This window comes from Ptychodera flava, unplaced genomic scaffold (assembly GCF_041260155.1).
Source record: "Ptychodera flava strain L36383 unplaced genomic scaffold, AS_Pfla_20210202 Scaffold_83__1_contigs__length_492613_pilon, whole genome shotgun sequence".
NCBI lineage: Eukaryota > Metazoa > Hemichordata > Enteropneusta > Ptychoderidae > Ptychodera > Ptychodera flava.
In genome coordinates, this window is record NW_027248405.1 from 38,750 (window position 1) to 47,933 (window position 9,184).

The window sequence follows — 9,184 nt, forward strand, 5'->3', positions numbered from 1 at the left end:
TACTGGCTTGCAATTGAATATGCCTATGTCTCCAAACACGCTTTGGTTTGTTTGTTTTGGACTATCAGGCTTGACAACTTCCTCAGCTCTGATTACTAGGCCCATCTCACAAGCGACTTCTCGTCCGAGTAGATTATTAACATGATCTCCCTCAATGACGTAGACCTTGGTATGATATATTTTCCCCTTGTGTTTTATATCGGCAATGAACCATCCTTTGCAGTTCAGCTTACCTCCTGGGCTGATAAGATTGGTATCTGGGGGTTTCAAAATTGCGCACTTCGGAATGCGTTTGTGTGCTTTCTCAGAGATAACCGTGATGTCGGCTCCGGTATCAATCTTGAAGTTAATTACTTTTCCGTTAATCTTCAAATTTACCTGCCAGTCACCCTGTCTTTTTCCCGCGCTGGAAACTTCTCCGAGAAAAAGTGAATGTTTTACTGACCCAACTTCATCACCACTTTCGGCGGTAGTGACCTCTTTGACACCTTTACTTCTGCAGACAGCTGCAAAGTGTCCGGTCTTTTTGCATTTATTACACTGCTTTCCTTTGGCTGGGCAATCCCCTTCTCATGTTTACGGCCACACCTAGTGCAGGCACCTCTGGAATTTTCCTCCCTTTTACTTCTATGGGGTTTTTACCAGACCGAAATTTGCCTTGCCTTTCTGTGCAACTTCATCTAAAGCCTGGGCTTTTCCTTGAGCCGCTACTTGGTGGGTCACTGTTTCAGAATACATTGCCATATCTACAGCCTTTTCTACCGTTATGTTGGGTTTACACTGTAGTTTCCGTGACAGTTCTTTATCCTGAATGCCAAAGATTAGACTGATCTCTGATGTGCTCATCCCTGTCACCGTACTCACATTTGTTGACTATGTGGTAAAGATCTCTCACATATGCCTCCACGGTTTCCCCTGCCTTTTGTACGCGCCGGCGGAAACGTGCCCTTTCATGGACGACATTGTTTCTGGGAACAAAGTGCTCATCAAATTTCTTCAAGACTTTCTCATAGTCGTTTGCATCTGCTTCTGCATCGAATTTGAATCGCGTGAGGATTTTCTCCGCCTCAGCTCCCATATGATAGATAAGAGAATTTACCTGGATTTCTCCATCTTCTTTGTTGAGCTTTGTTATGAGCCGGTATCTTGCAAAGCGCTGCTTCCATTCTTGCCACTCTGGGGGCTTGAAGCTGAAGTTTTCAGGAGACTTGATGTTCGATTGTGCTGCCATCTTCGTCTTCCTTTTCTCTTGGTGTTCAGTAGTTTACCGCTGCCACCATGTCATGATATACGACGAGTCTCGATGTCGTTTTCAATACATTTATTACTAGCTCTACGAAAGCTATATACACAACTCAATTGACTGTCGACTAACTACCAACGTGTCGCTGTCTCATGTAGTCTTATGTAAAGTAATCTGATACTGATACTGATTAGCATTGTAGTCATGGTAACTCTCAGTAACTCAAGACACTGATGGTATTCAGTATTCGGTCACGGGATATTAGGATTGACGAATCTCGGATTGACGGTGTGCAGGGAGATTCAAAACGTAGCATGAATGTCCTACATTTATTATGCGTTCGTGTCATAATATCGCCTGGCAACATTTGCTTTATTGAATCGTTCTAGATTTCTACTGTTAATCAAGACTGTGCAAGCTAATTTTGGTAAATAGATGTACTCTTTAATCTTCGGCTCCAGTCACATGTTTCTGTGCCTGTACTTGCAGTCCCTTATACAATCAATGTAGTCATTTCCAGATAACCATTCATCGAGAATAACACCTAGAACTTTTGAGGAAAAAACATATGACATAGTCGTTCTGTTAATATCAATAGATAATGAAAAATCACTCTTATTAACACCATTTAATCTGTATGGAGTTGTCACCCAACTTGCCCCTTAGGCCCATAGAGTTAGAGGTGATCCACCGCTCTATATGGAAGATGTCGCTATTAATAGCTTCATTTACATCATTAGCTATATATTTTACCGCCGGCAAGACTTAGTAAAGTCTGATCATCTGGGTACGTATGTAGCTGAGAAGAATCAGTGGCTAGAGGCAGGTCATTTATGAAAAGTGTAAATAGAAGCGGACCTAATATAGAGCCTTGTTGAACACCTGCATTATCAATAGCTCATTCTGACACACTGCTCATATAGCTACCGATTTGTTGACGATCTGAAAGGTAATATTGAAACCAAGTAATAAGTGTATCGGACGAAATATAAAGTGACAATTTCTTAAAAAGAATGGTGATTTACAACGTCAAAAGCCTTCGAAAGGTCATGTAAGATGACACGGTTGAAATAACCATCATCAATATTATTAACGAGATCATCTGTGAGCGTATCAAAACTGTCTGAAGGGTGTAATTATTTGTGAAACCAGACTTGTTCTCTAAAAGTAAATGGTTACATGAAAAGCAGTCATTTAGCATACTGTAAACATGGTTTTCAAGAATATTGGAAAGAGTTAGTAAAAGGATATTGGACGATAATTCAAAATATTGTTGACACTCCCTGAACCTTTGTACACAGGAACCACTCTGGCACATTGAAATGCATTTTGAAAACGTGGCTGTCCTATGCTCATGTTGAAAAAGCTTTAAAGAGAATCAGTAATAACAGGAGCAGAATTTTTAGAAAGCTTACAGTGAACTTGATCAAAATCAGTACATTTCGCTTTTCGCTTTCGACATATTCCTACCTTGCACAAAATGACGTCTTGTCGTTGTTCTGCCGTGAGATAGAGAATCATCAACATCGTCATACCACAGACAGATATCGATACTAAGGCATACTTCATTGTGACCTTTAACATTCATGTTAAAATTGCTGAGAGAAGAGATTAAGGAGGGAGACACTTTTCCTGTTGACGAAAAGTCAGACGCCAGGTATTATATGAGTCTTTGCAACAAAATAGTATCATATATAAAAAGTTTTCCGCTATCTGAATGTAAGTGGACTCATACTGAGGACTAAATTTTCAAAACAAAATACAGTATAAACCAAATTTGCAATTTTATTCTCTTCGGATCAAAATCACACATCTCATTCATTACTAAGGGTATCGTACAAAAAATGATATGGTGATGTTGTTTGTACTTTGCATTTGAAGTATTTTTGGAGCCTACAAGGCGGAAATACAGACGTGAATATAACGACAAAACCAGTTTGTTCACATACAGCAATAAGTCCGACTGCCAAGTAAGACAGCAACGATAACTTTGATCTGTAGAATTGCATACTACGTACACGCTATTGGAAAGACATTGCGTTACATTCTGTGCGTGCAAAATACATTGTCCTTTCTTAAATTTATCCCTTTACCTATATGTTCTTATAACAAAACGATGAAGGGAATTGAATGAAGCATTCAAGGAGAACTGCCATATTTATCCTCAGTATGGCCAAAATATGTTTCTTTTTGTCAGACAGCCTTTCATGGTGAATAACACACCCCATAAAATAATATGAATTGTAAACGGGTTCCTTTGAAAAGTGTTCGTCAGTCAAACCCCATTACATTTAGGCCCCCTTTGCAAAAAAGTTTCATTTATATATGTCATCACGCGATCTGTAGTTTTACTGATAGAAACGCTCTGTCAATCGATAGGCCAAAAATATCGTTTACTCACTTTATCACTGTCACTGAAGTACAAAGTAGGGGAAGTTATTAATCCGTAGTGCGGCTGTTGCAATGTTGCAGTACTAAAACAATATTTACAATAGGTATATAAGTTGACAAGAGAGCTTACGCGCGCGTGTGTATGTCTGTTTGAATGTTAGTTAAGTCACGATTTACAGTAATGGCGTTCGTAGAACACGATGGGAAAACTGGTGTTTGGTAATACTTCTCTGTGTGTTGTTTCACACTATAAGTACCTTGGTTTGATTTTCACTCCGCAAAATAACTAGTCAAAAGCGGTCCAGAATCTAGCAAGTCAAGCTAGTAAATCTTTGACTTTGTTTATCCCGCCAGACGATTTTGCCAGAGTTTTTGATATAATGAATTTACCAATTCTATGCTACAGTTGGGAAATTTAGAGTTTTAATTACTATGATTTAATAAAGAAGGTCCAGAGATCTTGGTGCAAGACATTTTAGGTGTACCTAACCATAGAACAAATGAAGCGGTATTGGGCGAAAGCGGAAGACTTCCCATTCATTTTCATACTTTAAACGATGTATTCTCTCATGGATAAAACTTACTGAGATGCCCCAGGATAGACTACCAAGACATGAGTATACAATGTTATATAATCTAGATACCATTGGCAGACACTCGTGGGCAATCTCTATAAAGTACATGCTATCCTCATACGGTTTGGGTTATGCCTGGCTTGCACAGGAAATAGGTAGTAAACAACAGTCACTTTTTGATACAAGAATTTAAGACATTTTTAAAGAACAATGGAGGAGCAGACTCTCCTTGAAACAAAAACTGCGAACTTATAAGCACTTCAAAAAAAAATGCTCGAGCCTGAGAAATATTTAAGCTTACCATGTTGCTTACATGTTGTGATGTTGTCAAACATAATTCAAAAATTGTATTGTTTTCGTTGTTCCGTTATCCCTCTAGCAATAGAGGAAGGTAGAAGACAAAATCTTGATGTATCAGCCAGACTTTGTAAATTATGCTCAAAGTTAATCGGTTGTAGAAGACGAGTACCAATTTCTTTTAGAGTGTCAAGAGTATTCAGATTTGGGAAAGCAATATTCACAAGAAGAATTTTTGATGGAGCCAAACTTTTGTAAATTTGTGAAACTCATGAGCTCTTCTAAATCTGAAGCTTAGAGCTCCGTATAGTCTTTGTATTCTTGTATGTAAAGCTTGCAAGTATAGAACAACAGTCACATCACAACTACTTGATATGTAATTATATGGCTCCGATGAAGACCTTGTGTGTGTTACTTTGTTTTTGTTCCTAGACTTGTGTGTTTATTCTCTAAAATAATTATGTAATCCCCACTTGCATTGGCCTTGAAACGCAATAGACTGAACATTAAAATACATATAGTAGAGGAAGTTATTAATCCGTAGTGCCGCTGTTGCAATGTTGCAGTACTAAAACAATATTTACAACAGGTATATAAGTTGGCAAGAGAGCTTACGTGCGTGTGTATGTTCGTTTGTTTGTTTGAGGTTACAGAATTTACAGTAGCCGACATGTTGAAAAGATTTTGAAGCCTGTTCACACATTTATTTTACATTTTGCTTGTAGTTTATCAAAAACATTCAACATGACGTGCTACATGAACAGGTAATGTGTAAGCACTGTTTTCTGATGTTTGTAGTCTTTACTAAGCATACTAACGCCAGAGTTTTAAAAAGGTGTACTGGCGGAAAACCTATCGCTATAAGCAAACTCGATGCATATTTGATTCTTCCCTCCAAATCCAAACCGAGGCTCTTCAAAATGTCATGCTGTCGTCTTCTTACATCTGTTTTCATGTCCCTGTGGAATCCAACTTCCAAAGAAAGTTTTAAACATAGAAATCTGTTTTCTTTGAAAGTGACATTTAGAAGGTGCAGTATGGTATGCATTTGCTCAACAGTGTGATCAATTAAATCCTCGCAGTGAACAACCAGCTCACCAAGATGGCGATAGAACCGAAACCACGCAGTCTCCGGTAAAGTCGACTGAATGTCTAGCAGATATTCAGAACTCTCTCGCTCTGCTCAAGGTAAAGATAAACAAGTTTGACACTATTGAGACTCAGCTAGCAGATCTACAACGTTCAGTTGATTTCGTGAGTACCTGTTTTGATAGCTTGAAACAGGACATGGCCAACATCAAATAACTGTTCACAGAACTTCAAAAAGAAAACGATCGCCTAAACACTGAACTTTCAATAACCAAAAGAGAACTGTCCACGACAAGAGATGAATTACACGATTTACAGCAATACACAAGGCGCAATAAAATTGAAATACACGGAATACCACAACATGATGATGAAAGTACGGACGATATAGTTATACAGGTGGCTAAAACTGTCGGTGTCACCATAACATCAAGTGATATCGACATTGCCGTCTGCCTCGTCGTCGACAAGATGTAGCAACTGGGCGGCCTAACAATCCCCCCGATCATTGCTAGATTCGTTAGAAGATCCGTACGAAACAACATCTATTATGCGAGGAGATTCCTAAAGGATAAAACACCGAGACAACTCAACCTCGATCAACATGCAAGTAATAAGATCTACATGAACGAAAACCTGATACCGGATATGAAAAGACTTTTTCACCAAGTTAACGAAAGACGAAAGCAACTAAAATGGAAGTATATCTGGACAAGCAACGGAAAAATCTATACAAGAAAGAATGAAGACACCCGGGCAATCGTCATCTCATCAGAAAACTCCATAATCTGCATCGCGTGAACGCTTTACTCTAAACACTGACTCTTGGTTTTGTATTGCAACTCCGTTTTCATGAACTATGAGCGCAACACAAGAACCACCAACCATCAAGTACAACTGTAACTCATATTCTATTGACGAATTTAATACAGGTAAATCATCCTCTGATAAGCTCATATTTTCCCCTTTACATGTGAATATCAGATCTATTAGTAAGCATTTCGAAGATCAGCTATAAATGAAAATGTATGCTGCAGAAACTTGGCTTAAAAATAGTTCAAATCAACAGCTCTTTCATTTACCATTGTATAGACTTGTCACCTGCAACCGTCAAAATTCCAGAGGTGTTGGCGTGGCATTATATATTCACTCCTCTTTGTCTTTCTCACACATTGATAACTATCAGCTTGACAGCTGTGAATCTGTTATTGTCGAAACGGTCTTTGCAAACAAAAAGGTGGTAATTGGAGTTGTTTACAGGCGTCCAAACACATCTATTCATTAGTTTCTTGATAGCCTAGAAGGTGTTGTAATGGATATTTCAACAAAAAACAAAGATTGCATTATGCTTGGTGATTTCAACATCGACACAAGCTGTAATGACTCAACTACTACCCAGTACACAGCAATTCTTAGTTGTTACAATTTTCATCAGATTATTACCTCTCCAACCAGAACTCACATGAACACATCTACAACTATTGACCATATTTTAACAAATATCACAGATCAGTTCTTTGACTGTGGTTCACTGCAGACCGATATCAGCGATCATTTTTCAACTTTTGCGATTTCACATGAACTTCATCATTTTTTCAAGTCTTAGCCTTGTTCTCACACTTTTAATTTCAAATATTATAGTAAAGAAGCTTTTTAACGAAGATTTATGTAATATTTCATGGGAATCAGTTTATCAGTCATCAGATGTAAATATTGCGTATGACAGATTTTACGGAATGTATTATAGTGTTGCTTCCAAACATGCACCTGTCACTAACAAACGTCAACATTCACACAGCACATTGAACAAACCCTGGATATCACGTGGTCTCCGTAATTCAATCAGAACCGAGCACTTACTATTCTCACGCACGAAACGTCAGCCACGCAACACTGAGCGCATAGGTCACTATCACACCTACAGGAATCTGCTCACCAAGCTCTTGAGACTTGCTAAGCGTAATTATTATACCGACAAGTTTAACTCAGTTGCCGGCAATACTAACAAAACATGGCAAGTCATAAACAACTTGATAAACAAAAATGAGTGCAAAGGCAACGTTCCCACCAAAATTAGAGTTAACGCCCAGAACGATAACTACACAACAGAGCCCGCCAATATTGCAGACATTTTCTGTAATTTCTTCACTAACATCGGACCAGATCTTGCTTCTAATATTCACACTGACACTCATCCAACTAACTACCTCAATAATAGCAACATGAATTCCGTTTTTTTCAACCCCATTACTGTAGATGATATCACCAAGGAAATTTTGGCCCTTGATTGTAGTAAATCTGCAGGGTACGATTTTATTCACCCTCTTTTAGTTAAAGATGCTGTTAATTACATTTCTCACCCTCTTGCAGATATTGCGAACCTCTCTCTTACTAATGGTCAATTCCCCAACGCTTTGAAGTTTGCCCGTATAACGCCAATTTTTAAAAAGGCGTCCCCTTTCGAGGTTGGAAATTATAGACCAATCTCAATTCTTCCGACATTTAGCAAAATCTTTGAATCCCTGGTCAACAAGCATTTGATTTCGTGCATAGACAAATACAATATCTTCTTAGATACTCAATATGGCTTTAGGAAAAATCGTAGTACCAAACTTGCCCTAGTGGATTTGATTTCTGAGATCACAGACTACATTGATAAAGGTTATGTTACCCTAGGGATCTTCATTGATTTAAAAAAGGGCTTTGATACCATAAACCATGATATATTCCCACAGAAACTTCATCATTATGGAATAAGAGGTTGTGCACTTGATTGGTTTACAAGTTATCTAGATAATCGCCATCAGTCAGTTTACATAGACAGCATATCCTTCAGGTCTCACCAGGTGCAGTGTGGTGTCCCCCAGGGTTCTATTCTAGGTCCAACTCTCTTTCTTATCTATATTAACGATATTAACAAATCAACTAATTTTTTTGACTTCAAGCTGTTTGCAGATGATACTAACATTTTTCATTACACAAAAAAATCAAAATATCAATCTTGATATCATTAACAACGAATTAACTAAAGTCGCTAATTGGTGTAGGGCAAAGAAACTCACCGTAAACGTTGACAAAACGAACTATATGTTTATTAAAACCTACCAGAAACTGATTAACATTCATGGTCACCTTTCCATTAATAATATTCCAGTTATTGCTACAGAGTCTTCATCCTACCTTGGAATATCGATTGATTCACATTTAACTTGGCACTCTCACATTAATACCATAACTAATAAAATAATCTCTAAAATCGGAATACTATCACATATTCGTCATTTTGTCCCCAGATCTATATTAATTCTTCTCTACAACACACTTATTCTTCCCCATCTCAGTTACTGCATTGAGATTTGGGGAAATACTTATTCATCTCATATTAATCAGCTTTATCACATTTTCACATTTTACAGCCCATACTAAACCACTTTTCCTTCAGCTTGGCATCTTGAATATTTTCAAACTTAGCAAGTATGCTTGTTGCATGTTTATCCATGATTTAAAATCCAACCATTACCCCCGTGATGTTCAACAATATCTCCACACCCCTTCACACTCTTATCCCACCCGATTATCTAGCAGAGGA